The sequence below is a fragment of the Anser brachyrhynchus genome (genome assembly GCF_964034855.1).
Source record: "Anser brachyrhynchus genome assembly, chromosome: 4".
Taxonomy (NCBI): Eukaryota; Metazoa; Chordata; class Aves; order Anseriformes; family Anatidae; genus Anser; species Anser brachyrhynchus.
In genome coordinates, this window is record NC_137698.1 from 63,783,427 (window position 1) to 63,804,117 (window position 20,691).

At 39.3% G+C, this 20,691-nt stretch overlaps 1 long non-coding RNA gene across 1 annotated transcript in view; it reads left to right on the forward strand.

The window, feature by feature from the left end:
- The window catches only part of LOC308194806, a 67,341-nt gene that overhangs the window by 7,836 nt on the left and 38,814 nt on the right, over positions 1–20,691 (forward strand). Inside the window, exons 2-3 of the long non-coding RNA XR_013950880.1 lie at positions 1,963–2,140; positions 8,846–10,318. This is a non-coding gene — a long non-coding RNA (uncharacterized lncRNA). The remainder of the gene's footprint in view (positions 1–1,962; positions 2,141–8,845; positions 10,319–20,691) is intronic.

The window sequence follows — 20,691 nt, forward strand, 5'->3', positions numbered from 1 at the left end:
AGTCCAAAAAGTCTTTCCAGTGAGCTCAGTCTTGGAACAATGCAAATGAAAGACGGGTCTGATTTTGACTATGAGTAGAACTCTGTAAGTTATCCGTTTTGTAATTAGAGTACAGAGATTTTTGCATAGTGCTGACATTGTAATCACTGTCATGCAATGGTTAGGTAAGTGCTTTAAAAGCATATAAATATATGGTTTTGCAGTTGTATCCTGTCACTCTGAAGCTGCTTTAGGCCTGCTGTGCAAGCAAAATGAAAAAAAATATTTAAATTTCCATGTACTTAGTAATAGTTTCCAGTCCTCAACTGTTCTCTGCTGAGCAAACTGTGTGCTAGTCATGGTAATGCCTCAGCTAGATGATCTGAAGAATTTTTTGATGTCCTGAAAATAATGGGATCGAATTTATAGTGGTTGTGCTGGGGTCTGTGTGAGGGGCAGAAGCACTCCAGAAGTGCACACAAAAGGGAATGAGGAAGTCCATCAGCCTGAGGACTACTTGCAACATGACCCTGAGTAAAAAATGAGAGGTGCTTGAAATTGTGAGCAAAGAAACCGTCTCCTGCTGTTTGCTCCCTACTGTGTTCAGGGAAACAGTACATAGTGTACATTCTTTGTAAATAAATAGGATAGCATTGGATAAATGCCTACAACTATCACCAAGTCAAGGCATAACATAAACAATATCAAAAATCAGCTAATTGTCTCTAATTGCATTTACCTACAATGTTTATAACAATATCTTTGAAAGTCCTCAGTGAGAGTGAATTGAGAGAGAGATAACACATCAACAGAACTGGAATAAAACTACACAACAAGTCTGCTTTGCAGTTTGGAGCCCTAACTAAAAATGATATATTTCTAATAGCAATGGGTATTTATTTATTTATTATTTCCTAGTGAGAACAAAAACTTGATAGTTAGAGAATCGTAGTAAAGCCTATGCTGGAAGGGAGCTCTGGAGGTCATCTGCTCCAAGGGTTTGAAGAGATGCTCAGGGGCCTGCCAAGACCAGGGACTGCCAGGGAGGAAGGTGTCCGCGCTTCTCTGGGCAACCTGTCCCAATGTTCAGCTGCTCTCATGGTGAAGGTTTTTGCCTTATACCTGGATGGATTTTCCCCTGAAGCAGCTTGTGCCTATTGCTTCTTGTTCTGTCAGAATCTCCATCTTCCTACAACGTTTTAATTGTTGGAAGACTGTGTTCCCCCCTCAGCTGTCTGAGGGGCTGTCTGATTTATTTTTTTTTAATATTTCTTTGGAGCTGGATGGACCATGGCTGAACACAGATGTGCCCTAGCAAGTGCTGGGTAGAACGGTATGGCCACATCCTCCTGCAGGCCTAGCGAGGCAGCCCACAGTCTGCCTTCATCGCTGCGGGAGCATGGGGCCTGCTCGTGTTCAGCTCGCAATCCGCCAGCGCTCCTGGGGACATTTCTGCTCCCACACCCCAGCCAGTCAGACCCAACCACCACTACTGCCTGGGATAATGCTGCCCTAGATCCGTTTGTCCTTGTGCAGCTTCCTGCAAGGTTTATTTTCTGTCAGAAGAACACCTCCTTTTAACCCCCAAAATATGGTTTCACTTTTGAGCACGTATAATGAAACCAAAGCACAGAAGGTCACGAAACTTCATGCAGAGAAGGGAGGTGCTCTCCTTAGTTTACCCTAAAGCCCAGTGACTTCAGCGCTCACCCGCAGCTTGGGACACCTGGGTTCAGTTCCTGATGTCTTTACAAGAGTTGGACCCATGTTGCTCACAACCCTGAGCGCTGCCCTCGGGAGGAGGCTGGAGCAAGCCGTGACATATTCCAGGGTTCCTTCAAACTTTCCTGTTGCCACGGTAATATTCATGTTTAATATACTTTTGATGTTTCTCAGGCGAGGAGTTGCAAGTGTCGTACCTCCTCAGTTAACCTCTGCTTACTTGTCACCTGTGCACTCTCTCTTCTTCTTTTTTTACTTCAGAAATGCAAAAGTCCAGAGAAATTCCCCCAAACGATTGAGAATAAACTGCACCCAGCTCTGGTGTGACCTTTATGACGTACGATGTCTTTGCGTTAGGTGTCTTTCCTTTGATGTGAATGAACTTGCCTGGAGTGAGGTGATTAGTCATGACTTGAATGCTTCCATCTTGGTAGTGCTGGTGAGTAAGTAGGGGCTACCTGAATTTAATTAAAAAAGGTACTTATTGTAGTACTGTTTGCTTTGAACATAGTGGTACTTGGGCCTCTTTATTCTTTTCGTACCTCATATAGCTTCACCTATACAATATAGTATGTTTTGTGAGATAAGAAATCTATTTGTTTTGTCTTAGTGGAGCCAGGAAATACCTGAAAATATTTTCAAATGCTGCACTTCTTTAACAAAAGCTACTTGGGTATAATGTTTTATGTACTGGGCAATAAAAAGTTGATCAATATTTGTTGCTACTTTTGTTGTATTTTGGAACCCAGGTGCCAGAATAAACAAACAAACAACAACAACAACAACAAAACACACCAACAGCAAACAACACCATTAACGCTGGCAGTTTCCTTGCACAATAAAACGTGTGCAGTTGACTCCTCCACATTACATTGCACTTGCAGATATCAATACATGAAAAACAAAGAATTTTAATTTGATTAGTATGTTGGAGGAAATAATATGACCATAGTATATTTTTAAGATCATCTCCAAAAAAATGTAATATCTTCAAAATTTCACATGAAACTCATTAATTTGGAATTTGTAGCTTAGCATGAAAATGGCACAAATTTCCCTCCATTTTACCAGCAGCAAAGCCAAAAGCATGGCTGGCGGGCATGTGCTACAGGCATGCAGGGTGCCAATTCTGTCAGAACGGAGAGCACTGCTTTTTAGGACTTGTCTGCAAATATGCCTTACCATCAGTAAATCCAAAATGAGGATTTGTTCTGAACATCATGGGGAAGGTAAACACCTTAAATTTTCTAAATCTTAGGAAAATCTAAAAGATACCATTAGATGGAGGTTTCTGCTCTGAGCATGAGATAAATCTGTATTGGGCTGCTTTCTGATGCACAGAGCAGTATCAGCTGCTGATCACCAGCACCCACAGGTACTGCAGTACCCTTTGCTTTGTGGAAACAGATTTTGGCAGCAGGCAGTATTATGTGCAACATAAAATCGACCAGATCTTTGGAACATCTTGTTTCCATAACTGAGTGCTAAAAGGGGAAATTTTAATGGAAAATGAGACTTCTCAAGGAAATCCTGCTGGGTATTCTTAAGGCTATGCTTTAATGAGCACACAAGTAAGTTACCTTGGAGAGGAAAGCTAGTCTAGTAAAGAAGGCAGAAAGGTGATAATTAAACAAGAAATCAATATGTTAAATATGGAAAAGGGGGACATAACTGGGAATGAAAATTAAATCTACAAAACGTAAAAGACTTTTGGAGAAGATAAAGGCAATAAGGAATTAGTAGTGGCCAGTAGAGCTTCAGACAATAAGAAGACGTTACAAATGTATTAGGAACAAAAGAACAACTAAATCAAGTATAGATTTCAGTCTTGCAGAAAGAGACAGAACAGATTCAATGGCTGGAAATCAAAGCTTGAAAAATTCAATCACTATAAAGATGCAGTGAGGGTGATTACACGTAGGAATAATTTCCCAGTGTAGGTAGGTGGTAAGCTTGCCATTGCTAGGAATTTAATCCAATTGGATACACTTTAATCTGACTCTGGGAACAGGCTTGTGAGTGTAGAGTATCTGTGTGGATGGCTGTGGAGGTCATTTCTACAGTGCAATCCGTACATCTGCAAATTTATATTTGTTCTTTGTCACTCCCTTCTTTCATAAGCTGTGGAAGAGAACAGAAAGCTCTCACTGCCCTCAACATGTTCCGCACGCTCGGCTCTGCATCAAGACAATGACTTAAAAAACAAGGTCTCATGATTCAAGGCTACAGCTGGCCGATTGCCCAGGTTAATTCTGGATTTTTTAATTTCATGTTGCTCTGAAGCATTGGAGACAGGCATAGCTGGTAATGAAACCTTGGAGAGACGGGGCCAGTTCTCTGTGCGAAGAGGAATCCTCTCTTTTGGAGAGCTGCTAGTAGTAAGGCTGTTTCTTCCCAAAGTCAGGGTAACAAGGACTCTGAGGTCTTCTTGCTTTTCTCTTCATTATGACATATAGGCATATCTGCATTTGTAATTATGATCATTTGGGCGTATCTCATGTAATCATATAATCAACCCACTAGCATTACTAGAGCCTGGAGCAGAGGCATCACAGGGTTTTTTGGTGTTCATATTAGCCTAATTTCTTCAAGGCTGAGGCTTTTGTTTTGTTTTGTTTTGTTTGTTTTTTTGCATAACCCAACTCACTGGAGAATACAGTGGTAAATGGGCAAGGTGTTATATCACATACAAGATAGCAGGTTGCCTGTTCTGCTTTAAATTCAACTGATTTATAAAGATCCTGTCAGCTTCGTTTTGCTGCAATAAGAGTTATAGGTGACAAATACCATTCTTTTTTTTTTTTTTTTTTTTTCAAAACTGGCTGTTTCTAGTCTGGATGCTTGATGGAGTTGCAGGGCTGCCACACACGCAGCTCAAGTGCCTATTTACTGGCAGTGTGGAACAGCTAACAAAGGGTTTGTTGTGCTTGCAGCAGCGTTGCCTCTCAGTTCTGATTTTTTTTTTTTTTCCTGCAGTGCTCTCTGCCTTTTGTTTAAAAAACCCTGTCCTTCCAAGGCAAAAATAAGAAATCTTAGTAATAGTACAGGTCGTACACCATGCTGGAGAGGGAGGATGCAATAGTTGTTCTTATTGTTTTGGTTCAGTTGCGTTACAAACAGTGGTGAGCTGAAAGAGGGATTTCAAGCTGTTAGTGGAAGCCAGGCAAACACCATCATCTCCTGACAGGCAGACTGGTCTGTCAGTGTCCTGCCTGGTGAGCATGCTGACAGGCAGCTCTCCTCTTACACCAGTCCCTGTTGCACTTGGGTAAAAGTACTTGCTTGCTTCACAATATCCTTCTTTCCATAAGGGAAGCTGAGGCTGTCAGCAGACACCTATTATCATCCCACTAGGTTGTGAAAAGAGACCTGCAGTTTCATCAACATCATATTTTCTCCTTAAGCCTGTGAAGAAAAGGCAGCCTCTGTCTTACATGAGCCATCATGTATTCTTTTGTCATTTGTGGGACCAACGGAGGGTCGCGTTTGCAATTGCTATTTGTTGTGTGCAAGTGGAATTGGCACCTGCACGTGTAAATATACGCGTTGGCGTATCGAGGAAGGCACCTTACTTTGTCTATCATACAGTTTATCACGTCATTGATTTGCATCACATATAACGTTGCCTTATGATATATATATGGTTAACCACATGTCGTTGGCTCATGCTGTACCCACCTTCTAATAGGTCGCTGAATACCTATCTGTAGCTTGTTGTGCTTGCGCAGGGATTTGTACACATGAGCTGCAAGCTAAAGCAAGTCTGTCTGGAAACCTGGAGATAGACAGGTTGAGAGAGATGAAGGGGAAAACCCAATAGATCCAGACACTTCCTCGAATGGTGGAACTGCTGAGGAGTGGTTTGCTTTCGCTTTTTATCTCCTGAGGTGTGGTATACCCATGTTCTTCACACTGAAGCGCACTCCATCATGATACGTTCCAATCTTTCTGTGTCCTCACAGTAAGATTCCTTACATCCCCTTAGTTCCTTCACCATGGTGTTATGCCTAGTTTTCCCTAAGGCTTTTAGCTACCGTAGCTTGGCCTAATGACCAGGAATGACCCAGCAGATGCTGTGGAGGAGATGCAGGCATCCTAGCTACAACTGGTACATGTCCAGTATGGTCAGCAGCCACTTCCAGCTGAACCTAATTGACTGCCTTTCTCCTCTGTGAGCAACAAAAATTAATGACTTTGGGAGCTACATTCTGTGATGTGCTAAACGTTGTACAAGTCTGTTTTAAGATCTTACTGTTTTAAAAATGTCTACTCAATTCAATTTGGTTGAAGCTGAACAGACTTGACAGAGAGATAGAATAATGCACGCAAGCTTCATTTCCTCAGGAAGCCATGCTAAAAAAAAAAATCTACCTAGGAATACTTTCTGCAACCATTTGAGAAGCTTGCCATTAATTATCAAAATGAAGAAGCAGAGCGTGCTAACACTGTGTTGATTTAAACAATCAGAATCCGTCCCTCAACAAATAGACCTGCTGAAAAGAATAAAGAAAAAAAAATCAGGCTTGGGCGCTGTGTAGCACTCATGTTTAGCATCTGTATCCATCGTAGTAACAGCCTCCAATCCTAAAAATCACCCTCCCCATCCCACGCTCTACAGAATATACAGAAGTTAAAAGGAGCATTTTATTTCTAAGGTGTCTAAGAAGCTCTGTCTTTGAGGTTGTTTATTCAGACTGGGTCAGCCTGAATTGGCTTTTACGTTCCTGTGTCAGCGCTCCTGGAGCTCTTGGAGCTCAGCATCTCTGAAGGACTGCTGCTCCGCAAGGCTTCCTACTCAATGTTCCTCTTGCCCTTTACTGCTCACAGAGCTTCTGCCCTGTGTAGAACACACGTATCTGCACAAGCTTTGCTGAATCATCTTGGATTCATTGATACAAAGAAACGAAGAAGGATAATGCACATTTTTTGCATCACTGTTCTTATCGCTGTAAAAGTCAATATAAAAGGCTCTAGAGTTTCTGAAAATGGAATTTTGGCTTATTTTGCGAACCAGCCTTCTGAGAATGATTTCCTTGCTTTCTATGTTCTGAGGCCAGCCAGGAAGTGCAGTTTTTGCAAATCACCTCTTGTATTTTGGGTTAATCCAGGCCTTCCTGTGCTTTACTCAGTTGTTGTCGATGCATCTTGTAATTTATATGGAATGTGGTTCATCTGTGCTGTGACTAGAAAATGCTAAACGCAAGCATTCAGTCATAGTTTATGCATCTGGTGATGCAGACTGGGATTTTTAGAAGAACCCAGAAGAATTAGGCATTCAAATTTCATTAAAATGCTGTGGAAGTGAAGCATATAAACTCTATTAAAAAGCTCAGTCATTATCTATAACTCTTGTTCTCTCTCCGGTTTAATTTGTGCATAAGTTTGCTTAGGGAAGAGTCACAGACGAGGCTGGTTTTGCACACCTTGTGTTCTCATTAGTGCTAAGGTGCAGTCCTATCTTAGGCACCTAGACTAATTTTTAAATGCAGCTTCATGTGCTAATCTAACTACTGGTTTTATGATTAAAACATTGTTTTCATAGCCATAGAAACTATTGTTTCCATGAAACAGATCAATATAATTGTTCATATTGATAGCTTGGTGAGTATGATTTTGAAAATATATATGTTTGTATGACACCTAACCTGCAAATGATTTGTACCTTTCATGCTCTGAAATGTTTGGATATACACAGGTGAATAGAATTCACTTCAGAAAATAAAATGGTACTAGAGAACATGAAAGAGTTGGATATATTATTTATAAATACAATGCAATGTGACTTAAGATTAAATTTAATATATTTTCAGTTGTCTAACAATGCAAAAGCTTGGTGTATATGCAAAAATCGGTAAAGTAAACTATAATAAATATAATAAAAAAAGAGAGATCAATTGGATACACTGTCAGATGAAGAAGATTAAGTAGGGAGTGGAGTTTGTTCTGCATTCAGAAAGGACGCATGCGGCACTACAAAATATGCTTACTGGAGGAAGGAGTTAATACTTTTTTCAGCGTTGTTCAGCCCTTACATATTGCAAAAGAGAATTAATGGCTTTTCTGCCTGGTGCTGAAAATAGAAGCCAAATTTAAGTTGTTTCTTGAAGGCAGATACAATTAGATCATAAAACTTGTGGCTTTTGGGTCTAAATAATAGCATAAGAATGGACACGCTAAATTAGAGCAGGATACTGTCTCTTAACTGTTTCTGAGGGGTGAAGATAGGAACAGTGCAAGCATGGAGTGATGCTTTCCCCAATTTCCAGCTGTGTGCAATGCACATAGTCCTTGAACTGTAGATTTAAGTGCATTATATATTTAATAGCCCTTTCTGAATCCTTTCTCTATAGATTTTTCTAATTATTTATTAAACCCACTTATATTTTTGTTATCCACAACATTCTCATAGCCATAAACTATACAGCGTGGCTCTGAAATTTGTGAAAAAAAAATATTTCTCTTTGATTTAAACTGCACTATTTGCAGTTTAGGTCTTATGACACAAGAAACAGAGAACAATTTGTTCCTTACTTACTATCTCTGTGCTGTTCTCAATTTTATATACCATTGTTATATTTCCTCTTAGTTATCTTTTTTTTTTTTTTTTCCCAAGTAGAAAATAACTTTCATCCAGCCTCATACAGTTACAGGCTTATGCTGCTGTTCATCCTTGTGATCCAGCATATGCTATCCCTACTTCTAGTAAACCTTTGGACATGGGTCTGTCAGAACTACGTGCAGTGTTTTGGATGTGGGTGCAGACTGGTTTTATACAGTGGTGCAATATTTTTGGGTTTTGCCTTTTTTTTTTTTCCCCCTCCTGTAACGGTTGTAACCTTTTGCTTGCATTTTCTGTCTGCCAGAAAGCACTGGACAGATATTTGCAGAGAGATCTCAACAAGGAGTCCAGGATTCTTCCTGGAGTGATAATTTATTTATAATTTATCACTGTGCATGTGCAATTAGGGTATTTTTTTTCCCCTATGTGTATTACTTTGTGTCTGTCGACATTAAACGATGTGTGCTTTTTTGTTACTGAATCACTCAGTGTTCAGCATAACAACACCTTTTGAAGTATTGACTGTTCTAAGTAATTTGCATCATCAGCGAACTTTGCCATCTCATTATTAATCCTCTTTTCCAGATCATTTATGAATGTACTGAAGAGAATAAGTTCAAGTGCAGATCCCTGATCACTTCTCTCCCATGGTGAAAACAATTTATTACTACGCTTCAACAAACCATTAATCTACTAAAGAATTTTCATCCTTATGATAACATAGTTTCTTTAAGAGCCTTCAGAGAGAGAACTTGTCAAAACACTTTGACTTCTGGAAATCCAAGAACATTACAGCAATCCACAATCACCAGCTTGCTGACTTATTTAAAGAATATTAATATCATCAATTACATCAACCCACGGTAAATTGTAAACCCCACATTTAGTCAGGTTTCTGCTTCTGCAAATATTACATTATTTGTGTACTAAAAATAGGTACGAGTACTTTCATTATTTGTATAAAGGCTTCTAGCAGTTAGTGACAATTTCTGCAGCAAAGTTATTGCTATGCTGCTAGAAACTCCAGAGTGAGGTACAGATTTTCATTGACCCTGAATGTAGCATGGTTTCTTTGTGATAGAAGTCTTCTATTTATTTTCCATAAATGACATATCCCTGAAGCAACAGTGAGGGAATGAAAGTTACATTTTATCACTGTAACATTTGCAGAAAAGTGAACTGCTAAACTCCCTATTCATAATGAAACTTGGACTTGCCGTGAGTTCTTAAAAAGCTTACCTGCAGGTGCTTAATTTTTTTTTTTTTTAAATTTAAAAATTTATATCTGAGCTTTATGAACTTCTGATTAAACTTTTAAAATAAATTAAGGGTGAGAGGATTAGACAGGGAATTGGAAATGAACTGTGGTATCTTTTGCCTCTAGCTCAGCATTTTGAAGGCAACCCAAATGAGATGTGACAAAGTGCAGTGTTCTCCTTTCTTTTTGCTGACCTACGTGTAAGTGGAGTTTGGTCTCTGCCAAGTTCTTTGTGTGAACGGCCACGTCACCGTCACTGCTAGTATAATTAGCACTAATTAGCCCTTCATTGGAATTTAAAATAAATAGGCCATGATTTGGATCTCACAGACACCAAATGATCTACCGAGATGATCCACCCGGACTAGATGAACAGCCTGCTCCCCCCAGCCCCTCCTCTTTTCCACGAAGTGACAGAAGTTATGAAGATATGCTTTAAGTGGCTGATTTGCCCAACTCCCTTATTTTGCAGAACGTCCTGCCATATTTGAAACTTACACTATAAAATCTTATAGAAAGACAGTTCCTGAGTGTTAGCCTAATAAAGCCACATTTTTATCTCTTATGGGTTTTAGTTGCTATTGGACATTTCCTTCCTGGCCTCTAAGGACATGTGAAGAATATCAGAGGAAGTCCTCATCAGCTGATGTTCAGAGAGGTTCCTACTTCCTCAGCTTCCTTCACACGGATCCTTCTCAAGACAGCATCATTAATCTACATTGTCCCTTTCTTATCATCACTCTGCCAGTTTCTTATCATGTTTCTGCTGCCTGTCCTGCTGCCAGAGTATCTTCAAACCTGTAAGTCTGACTCCCTAGTCATTTCTGTTGGTCTTTGTACACTGATAGATGTCACAGGGGTGGAAAGAAAAGTTCACTTTTTCAGAGGAACACTGGATGCAGCTTCGCATCTGCACATGTGTAGTCTATGGACTCTTTGGTGACCACCCTACCCCTTTCTCTTTGCTTGACTCTGAAGCCCCAGCTGATTCTTCTCTTCCCCAAAGCACCTACAGGATTTTCTGGAGCTTGGGTGCTTCCTTCATAAATTTTCTTCTGCTCATTGGAGAGAAGAGGAAGCTCTAGAAGCTGGAAAAGGGTCACTTCCTCAACCACACTGCTTGTCAGTAGTTGGCTGGGTCAATAAAGCTGCAGTGGGGAGCCTGATCCTGCTGCAATTCAGAGCAGTGCACACGAGGCTTCTGGACAAAGTGTGTTGGCATGGAAATTTTTCAGTGCTCTTCTGGGATGCTTGTCATTATCCTAATGGCCTTTACAGTATAGTAATGGGAAAAAAGTTGATGGTCACAATGTCTGTTTCACTGGTGTACTTCAAAACCAGTTAGTCTTGGCACTAGAGTCAAGTGCATGCAATAGACAACCACGCTATTTTAAAAATCCTATACATTATACCAACACCACACAGGTCTACAGTCTTCAAGCACAGATGCATGGCTTCAAACAAACAAACAAAAAAAACCCCACTAGATGTTGTCCTGGAAGTAAAGAGCAGCAGTGTGAATCTGCTTTTCACATATTTTCAACAAGTTAATAGCTGTTTTAGATCTTTAATCTAAATGAATATTTGGACTTAGTTTCTGAACAGTAAAAACCTGCCAGCTATTTCAATGCAGGCAAAAACTTAAGCTGTCAACATATAATTCCTGAAACAAGTAGAATTTCAGGAATCAAGTAAGAGACATTTTTTGTTTCCCACACTAGGTCAGCACTTTCTTGTAGAGATAGTTCATCTCATAATGATGCGCTCTGTGGAGGTGAGTCATTTCTGCATTTTGGAGGGCAAAGTCTCTCTTTTAGCTGTCTTTTCTCTGCTACCTTCCACATATTTTGCCTGCATTTGTAATAGAATGATACTGCCTGCTGCTTGCAGGTGAAACAGCTTCTCATTTGCACTTTCCTTACCCATAAAGAGGCTTATAAATGTATCAGGTTATGGCTGAGAAAGCTAGATTACATGCCACCTGAAAGGTACCACCGATTGTTCCAGAATGACCTTCCTTAATCAACAAATAGTTTTTTCTTTATGCTGGTCCAACTACTTTGACAACAGCTACAATGCACAAGTGGGGATGTAATTACACAGGGCTGAAGATGCCTGATAATGGTGAAGCAGTCCCTTTTCTGTATAGATGTAACCATGTCACTATGGCTATGCTAATACCAGCATAACTGCAATACACAAAACCAGATGTACCATTTAACTACACAAAGATAGTTAAAATGAGTGCATTTTAACTGTACAGGTATAGTTAAAATGGGCAGTGTAACACTTATGTGTATGCAAAGCCTTAGAGCAGAGAAATGCTGAACACATTCTGCCTTTTGGAAAAGTATCTGTTGCCTAAGGAAGATCATAGCCTTCCTGACAGTGTGAAACTCTCTTCAAGCCATGTAAGTTCAATTCTTTATATGTAGTCAGACATGAAATTGAGTTACAGTGCTTTAATATCATGTCTCCACCCCGTTTCAGTGGAGAAAAATCTGTGTGCATTCCTGCAACCCATCATAAACACAAGGCAGAAATCACTAGATCGAACAACTCAATTTCACAGCGGTCTAAATGAATTAAATTTTCATAGGTTTGCTTGTGATCTAAGAGTGCACATGCAGTCTGTTACTATGCTCAGATGAAGTCTAGGAAGTTATTAAATAGTACTAAATTAGTTTTGTGACTGATCCTCAAACTAGGATATCAACGTATATTGAGGAAATGAGTCCATCCAATCTGTCAATAAAATAAGACTTTTGGTCAATGCATTTGACTTGCTTGTACACTGATGACTGTTTTTTTCAGAGGTGGTATAGAAACCACAATTTCCATTTGAAATGTTTTCAGGCATGCTTAGTTAGCTTTTCCCATTTCTGCCTACAATTCCATGTGTGTGCTTGTTTCCAGAAAATTACATGATTTTTTGGACTTCAGACAATTTTACCTTCATAATGAATCTTTTTAAGTTTTCTCCAGCTGTCACAGATTTGCTGACCAGTGAAGAAGTCTCTTTAGAAAGTCAAAACACAATGCTATGAGACAGGCTGGTTTGGGTTCAATTCTGAACAAGACCTTGCTCTTTACTTCATAAGTTTATTAAAAGAGATAAAAGAATTATTATAGTGTTAAATTAATATCTCATCTCTTGATGACAATTACACTTATGGCAAGAACATTACCGTCAATTGTAATGCCTGAAAATGTTGTGAAAACTTCAAGAAACCAAGATATAATTCCACCTCATCAGGTAATGCCTCTGGGTTAACGCGTGGAAGAATTCCATGGGTCCTGTTCGTTCCGAGTTAAGGAAGATTATGGTCGTATCAGCGTTCATGCTAGCTGCATTTTAGCTGATACTGAGGACCAGTATTATTTGCAAGACAAATTTGAACATAAATGTTGTCAGCATTTTTTTCACGCTTTTTTGTTGTGAAACAGAAACCATTGATATAATGAGAAGGAAGTTAAGAAACTCCCTCTCAGGATACCATGAGTTTCTTACATATTGCCACACCCAGTCAGCAATAAACAGATCTCTTAATTGTAGCTAATCTGGATTTCTTTAAATATCGTACTGCAAGCACTTGGCCAAATTCTTTATAGTAGCAATATTCACAGCTGCCTCTTGTATCCAAAAACTCCCGAGGTGAGAATTTTGTCATAATTTTTTCATCTTACTAGCAGTTTCTCCCCTTTATTTTTGAAGGCTGTTGGATTTTTTTTCCTTGCTTTAAGAAAAGAGAAATGGGGAGGAGCGGAGCGGAGCCTAGCGGAGAGGAGAGGAGAGGAGAGGAGAGGAGAGGAGAGGAGAGGAGAGGAGAGGAGAGGAGAGGAGAGGAGAGGAGAGGAGAGGAGAGGAGAGGAGAGGAGAGGAGAGGAGAGGAGAGGAGAGGAGAGGAGAGGAGAGGAGAGGAGAGGAGAGGAGAGGAGAGGAGAGGAGAGGGAGAGGAGAGGAGAGGGAGAGGAGAGGAGAGGGAGAGGAGAGGAGAGGGAGAGGAGAGGAGAGGGAGAGGAGAGGAGAGGGAGAGGAGAGGAGAGGAGAGGAGAGGAGAGGAGAGGAGAGGAGAGGAGAGGAGAGGAGAGGAGAGGAGAGGAGAGGAGAGGAGAGGAGAGGAGAGGAGAGGAGAGGAGAGGAGAGGAGAGGAGCGGAGAGGAGAGGAGCGGAGCGGAGAGGAGAGGAGCGGAGCGGAGAGGAGAGGAGAGGAGAGGAGAGGAGAGGAGAGGAGAGGAGAGGAGAGGAGAGGAGAGGAGAGGAGAGGAGAGGAGAGGAGAGGAGAGGAGAGGAGAGGAGAGAGATAAATAATAGCTCTAAACATTGAGCTATTATCTATAAAACTGACTTATGGTGGTGGAAATTTCCCAATACTTCACTCCTTGGGAGGAGCAGCATCTAGTGAAAAACATGCCTGGATGTTGGGGGTAAGAATACTTTCATAAAGCTGCTCATCACTGTTTGATCTCTTCTTAGAGTCATGAGCAAAAGTACCAATACTCTGAGTAAAATGGACCTTTAGACTAATTTCTCATCAACTTTAAAGTAATCTGTCAGTTGTGACTTCTAACAAGGTAGAGGTAGAAGGCTTTGCAATGTGGCTCCCATTAAGCCAGTTTTCCAGTATGTTGCCAGAAAGTTTTTCTGTGTTGTTTTTTATTTTAATCTTTATGCAGAATTTGTTTGCATAAATTCTTTACTATAATTCATTCTTTACTGTAAATTTTATTCCACAGCAACTGCATCGCTTTTTGTAACCATGTAATGAGTGGAGCAAGCTTAAGAATTGTTCCTTGCTATTTTTCTTTTTTGAATGAAGATTCCTATTTATAGGTGGGGATGGGCCCCACAGCTCACCTTTTGATAAGAATAAAACATTTAAACTCTATCAGACCTGTCAGAGTCAATCTAAGAGAACATGCTATTTTTAGTCCTACTTACTTTTTGGATAAAAATCTTTTTCGAGAGAAAAAAAAAAACACTGAAATTAAGCCCTTCACAATCTCTACTCTGCCATGTAATTCACAAATTAATGGATCAGGATTAGGCTTTAAAAGAACAGTATCCATCAGAAATAATACTCCTGCATGTGCAGTGCCTATATCCCAGAAAGACCTTGTGTGAGCTCTACATTGAATTTGCTTGTCTAGTAGTCTACAATCCTTTGTGAAAGGATGAAAGAACCATAAAATAAGTTTATGTTGCTCAGTGCACAAATGTTATAAATGGCTAACACAATATGAGCAAAACAGTAAATCTGATCTTTTGCAACATGCATATTTAACAGTCATAAAATCTACTTCTGAGTTTGTTGATATTAGGCTTTTGTTTTAGGTGCTGCATGCCATATATCTGAATTACTTAGTCTCTGAGTGAAGCTAATTTTTCTTCCTAGAACCAAGTGTATAATTTTTAACGTGTCAAGAAATCCGGCATTTGTAGAAAAACAGAATAAAGCAAATGTTTGCTACTCAAAATAGGTGTACCACTGCTGTATCTGAAAACCATATTGTAAGTGTAATAAGCAAAGCATGACTACTCAAATGCCTTTTTTTTCTTTTTTAATCCACTCTACAGAAGAAGAAATGTACATATTAGAATATCAGGGGTTTGTTTAATGATTTTTGTCCAATAACATATGTTGTGATATGCAAATATATATATAAATGAAGAAATATGCTTTGCATTTCGGAGAAAAGGCTGTCAAGCACTTTCTATTTTTGATTAGGTCCTCAGGAAAGCCCTAAACTCTGCTCCCCCAGTGAGTTTTAATTTTACCATGTAGCATTCATTGTATAGTTCTTGTCCATGGTCTTTTCTCTGGAAATGTATTGACCTTAGTGCCAGGCCATGAAATGCCTTACAAAGCAAAACTTAGCACATTCATCATTCTGTGGGAAGCTGATGGAGAAATCCTAAAACCAGTGGGTTGTGCTTGTGATAGCTTCTCTTGCAGAGGAAGAGATCTGCTGTCTTCCTGGCTAGCTGGAGCCACCAGGCTGCTGCAGGTCTCTTGCCCAAAATGTACCATCTAGCCAAGGCCGAGGTGGCAGAGGCTCAAATAACTGAGGTCAGATCATTGTCTGTTGGCCTGGCAAGGAGTCTTGGGGTCCAGCCAGCACTGAGAGAGAGCATTGCTCATGGATGTTGCTATGTGAGAGCTCCGTAGCCCTGAAGAATTCAGGAATATTTCTGTAGTGTGGACTGAGCTGGCAAACGAGAGCCTTACCTTGGTGAAGGGAGCTGCACACTGGGTGTTATACTCTTCAAAGCTCTTCCCACTGCCACCACTGTTGACTTTTTGTTTGCTTATGCTTAATCTCATGTAAAGATTGCATCAGCTGGAAAGAAATAGTGTGCTCTGTTTTAACAGGACAGAAACTGTAAACTCCAAAGGAAGGATTTGAAAACATAAACTTGTGCCACGAAGCTATTTCTACATGATGTTTGTGTTCTCACCAAATTATTTTCAGAACTAGTTTTGGACAATATATTTTTTTTTCTTTTGGGCAACACACATAGAATGCTACGAGATTGCAATCTTGCTGTCTTCTTGTCGATGTGGAAGTGGGATCAAAATCAGGGAAGGAAAGCCAACCTGTAGTGATTTCATTGTGTCGATACAGCCCTTGTTCCCTCCCCATGCCAAGTACAGCTGATGCAATTCAACTGGGGCGAGCTCCAGGCATCACTGAGTGTGTGGTAGGATTGGTCTGGACTTCACTGCTGGTCAAGGTGTTACTTCCTACCCTGCTTTCTAGAAGCTGGCTCTACATTTTGGCACTAACTACCAGTTGGTTTTAAACCCTATGGCACTTGCTTATTAGCAGCTTACTGCAAAAGTTGTTTTTCCCTCCCTGTATAAAGTATGTTCGAGCACAGTCTTTGAATTTGTTAAGTAGAAGTGCCATCATTTTGAAGCTTTCATTTCTTTCACCAAGTCTGAAATAATTTGTGATAGTTAATTGCCAGGACAGAGTTTGGTCTTTGTCTGGTATGGGAGGTGGGGTATGGTGTATGCTCCGTCTGAAAATAGTGTGTTTTTGTTTCAATAGCTTTGACTTTGTCATGTAATATGAAAACAGTGAATTGTGGGCATCTTGTTCCAAGAAATGTATTTTTTATAGCACAGAGTTTTGTGCTTGTGTTGTGTATAAATACAACCAGATAAAACTCACATGCTCTATTATATTATATGTAGATTTAAAATCTTATGTGTTGGTATTAGTTAGACATAGATACGTTTTAAAACAGAAAGTCATGCATATTCTACGACATCATTTTTAGTTTGTTATTTTGCCTAGCACATTTAATACTTCTGTGCCCTTCAACTCTGTAACAGTGTCTCATGAGAAGTAAATGATTAATTCCTTTCCTTCATCCCAAAAGGCAAAGGTAGTTTTATGTCATTCTTAAACTGTACGCTTGCATATGTAATAGAAAAAAAAAACCAACAGTATTTTTCTGCCTGTTCTATATGGTGTCATGCAGAACATGACACACTCACAGATCTGGAATTTCAGTCAAAATAGTATACATGTTGTTTCCTATATTGCATAAAACCTTTTCACAGCCACATGAGAAATTCACTTGTGAAAAAGTCCAACAGCCAAATGCTAAGTCATTCTGAGCTAACAAGTAATCCAATAAAATTTCACTTCAACAGCAACACAAATTTTGCCTCCACAAGTAAGCTCAGTATATTTTGAAGGAGGGGAAGAGTATTCCAGCTTGCTTTTAGAACAGACTAGTACCTGTATCACTTATCTGTATCACATAGGTCCCGGAGATACATGGCTGTAAAGACTCTAAAATCTGCAGATGAACATACTCCTATTTTGTAGAATTTGGTTGTACACATTGCCACTGTGACAATCCTTGGGATTTTTGAAGTGTAAGGAATATGCAGTGTTAGTGCCTTGGCAACCCTTCCCACGTGTCTCACCAGCTAGCAGTGCTGCTCATATTTACTGCCACATATTAATGATGGAAAAGACAGAATCCTTTTTTACATCAACAGAGCTGTAGGGTGTTATAGCCCTATCTGAAGCATTATCTTTCCAGCTTTCCTGGTAGTGATGCTTTTACATCTTCAGTACAAGGTTGGGACTTACAAAATAAAAGTAAGTTTTTATTTTACACGTTGACCATCTGTAATATGTACACACTGAAGCGATCCTGGCAAAATATGAAATGACTGAAACTTCTGCATAAATCCAAAGTGAAAATGAATATTTGAGGTTTTACACTTCCAAGCTTCCCTTTTTTCTCAGTCTTTAGTACTTGGTGTTCCTGGCAGCTTTTGGAAGGGTCAGAAAGCACAAACACTAACATATACAGGGCCATTTCAGTTACAATTATCTGCCCAACACTGGCAATTTCAAAACAACCTCAAACAACCTCAAAACAACCTCTCAACCTGAGAGGAAATGGCTGAGAACTTTGTATGAGCTTAAGTATACTAGTAATGGTATTGCAATTTGGAGGATGTCCAAAGAAATGCAGGCAAGCAGGAGGCACCGGCTAGTCAGAGAAGAATTTTATAAATAATGCTGTATGTTATACATGCCTGAATGTTGATAGTGCTTTTTTAGCCCACCACAGAAGCAGTGGTGAGGAGGGTAAACCAGGAGTGACCTAAGAACAAATAAGGAGGCTTGGGCAAATGAAGTTCAAATATTTTCTCACCTTTACCCACTAAACCAATCTCATTAAATTCCCAGCAATGAAACAGTTAATGAAAATACTGCAGCAGCTAGTTTCAGGTTGACTTGCTAAAGATATTTCTAGCAAACAAGGTGGTTGCAGAAATCTTTTAACGTATCCCCACACACTGGTGTTTAAACAGAAGAGAAGAAACAGGGCAGGATGCTTGGGGTGGGGAACTTGTATTTTTCCCCTGCAATGAGTCTCACAAAAATGAGATTTCAGCCCCACAATATGGGCAGGAGTGTAGTCCTCGTTCCTTGCCCCAGCACAGCATGCTGTGTACTCACCACGGTTTTCTTTCAGGAGACAGGCAGGTGGTGAGCAGGCAGATCCCACTGCACGAAAAAGATGTGTGGTGTTTGCCTTGGCTAGTATTATCAAGCTGCATTGGCTTGGTTATCAAGCTACATCATCACCCACCACCGGGTCCAAAGAGTGAATGCTTTGCCTAGGCTTACTGGTCTTCACGTCGACCTCTCTCCAGTGATGCACTATTAAAAGTGCGAATCATGAAGCTATCAGAGAGAGGATTATAACATGTACTAAAATGTGACAATTTCACACTTCATAATTAAATTGACGGAGAGATTAAAGAAGGGTTGCTTTCATAAATGAGAATGAGGAATACAGTGTGGTAAGAGATAATCTGCCTTTTATTAGGTCATCTGGAAATAAAAGGCCTGAAATACAAATTCTTGTGTTTGTACAGGATAAAATCATATCCACTGCTTCTGATGTCATATGTGAATATTCAATGGAAACAAGATGTTCTACATTTATTGCGTGCCCTGTAATGTAATGATCACCTAAAAAAGCTTTCCTTTGTTGTGATTTAAAAGTAGATCGTGTTGTGCCAGGGAAAATATGTAAATAACAGGCTTTTCGAACAGTGGATCTGTGCATACATATTAGCTTATAATGCTTACAGTTTGTGAGGACATAGAAAAGGAAATATTTATTTTCAACCTGAAGTTAAAGTAATAATATTTTGGAATGCTCAGTTGTAAAATTGATACTTCTGAATAATCTAAACAAGAAAATTCAGAGTTTTGTAAAACAACCACTAATTCTGAGAGGTTTCTTTTTTAGCTAGTTAGGCATACTTAGATGACGGTAGAACTTGCCCTCAAGACTGTTAAAACTAGGTATGTTTTGAATGTTTAGTAATTTCTAACTGCATGCATAAACCATTGTATTTACTTTCCTGGTCCATATATATTTGCTCACACATCTAACTACATGAAAACAACAACAGCAAAAGCAAAAACACAGAGACACAGAGGCAAACTGTATCTGTGTATATACACTATAAACTTCTTATCTAAAGTGGTTTTTTTTTTCCCAATACTCATATTTTTCATGCTTTGTTTTTCCAACTCAGAGTGCTTCATATCAGGGCCGCTATATGTGGTGGTGGAACAGCTCCATGAAGAGAGATGTAAGCAATGCTTTTGTGACAAGCAGAGAGTCCGTGGGTCAGAACACTCATTTGGGTAATGAGATAACATCCCCATCAAGTCTTAAATAGGAATTTCCAACGTTAGAGTCTTAATAATCATGCTATTGCTATTAATTTTTTGTAGTCTATTTGGTGTTGTCCTGGATGTGTTAAATCTTTTCTCACCAAGATGTTTTCAACAGCTAGAATGGTCTTGATGATATGATTCATTTGACAGCTTTTCCAGAATCCTTAAAAAATGAAAAACCCAATTAACTCTGGGCTGTATTCCAGTAATATATCACACATCACCATTCTAAATAAATTTGATAGACTTTAAGTATATGTAAGAGTCCCATGTTCACCATCATAATTCTGTTATCTAGTTAAAAACTGTGCTTCAAAAACCATGAGATGGGGGAAAATGGATGTAAAACTATAATAAAGTTAAATCCTTATTATCTGGTTACTGTTTTTCTTGACCATGCAATTATATTACATTTTAAAATTGTAACTTTTACACATGTGGTAGCTTGAAATGTGCTTGATTTTTAATGAAAGGTGGGATTTTCTTGTATTCCCTTGTGTCTAAGAATTGTAACTCTAAGATACCATGATGAGACCTTATTATACTAAGAGAAGTAATGATATTGCTCACAAGAAACTGATACCAATGATGCGTAGAGCTCTCTTGACTCTCCACTGTTGTGGTGTCATTGGTGGAAAATTCCTCAGTGAAATAAATTCAAATGAGTATTTCCTAATAAAACAGAAGATATTTGATTTTTTAATATTTTTATTTATTTTATCACTGGCCTTCAAGTTTTGAACGTGTTGCAAATTTTGATATCACCCATTCCATGTAGATAAATATAAGTGATACCCCAGAAAAAAAAACAGTCAACTCTCCATGTAGAATGGTGGGCTCTGAATTGAATTTTACCATTTAGCAATGAGATCTTGGAATTATAATGAATAGTTCTTGTGAAAGCATCAGTTTAATGCTCAGTAGCAATAAAAATGTA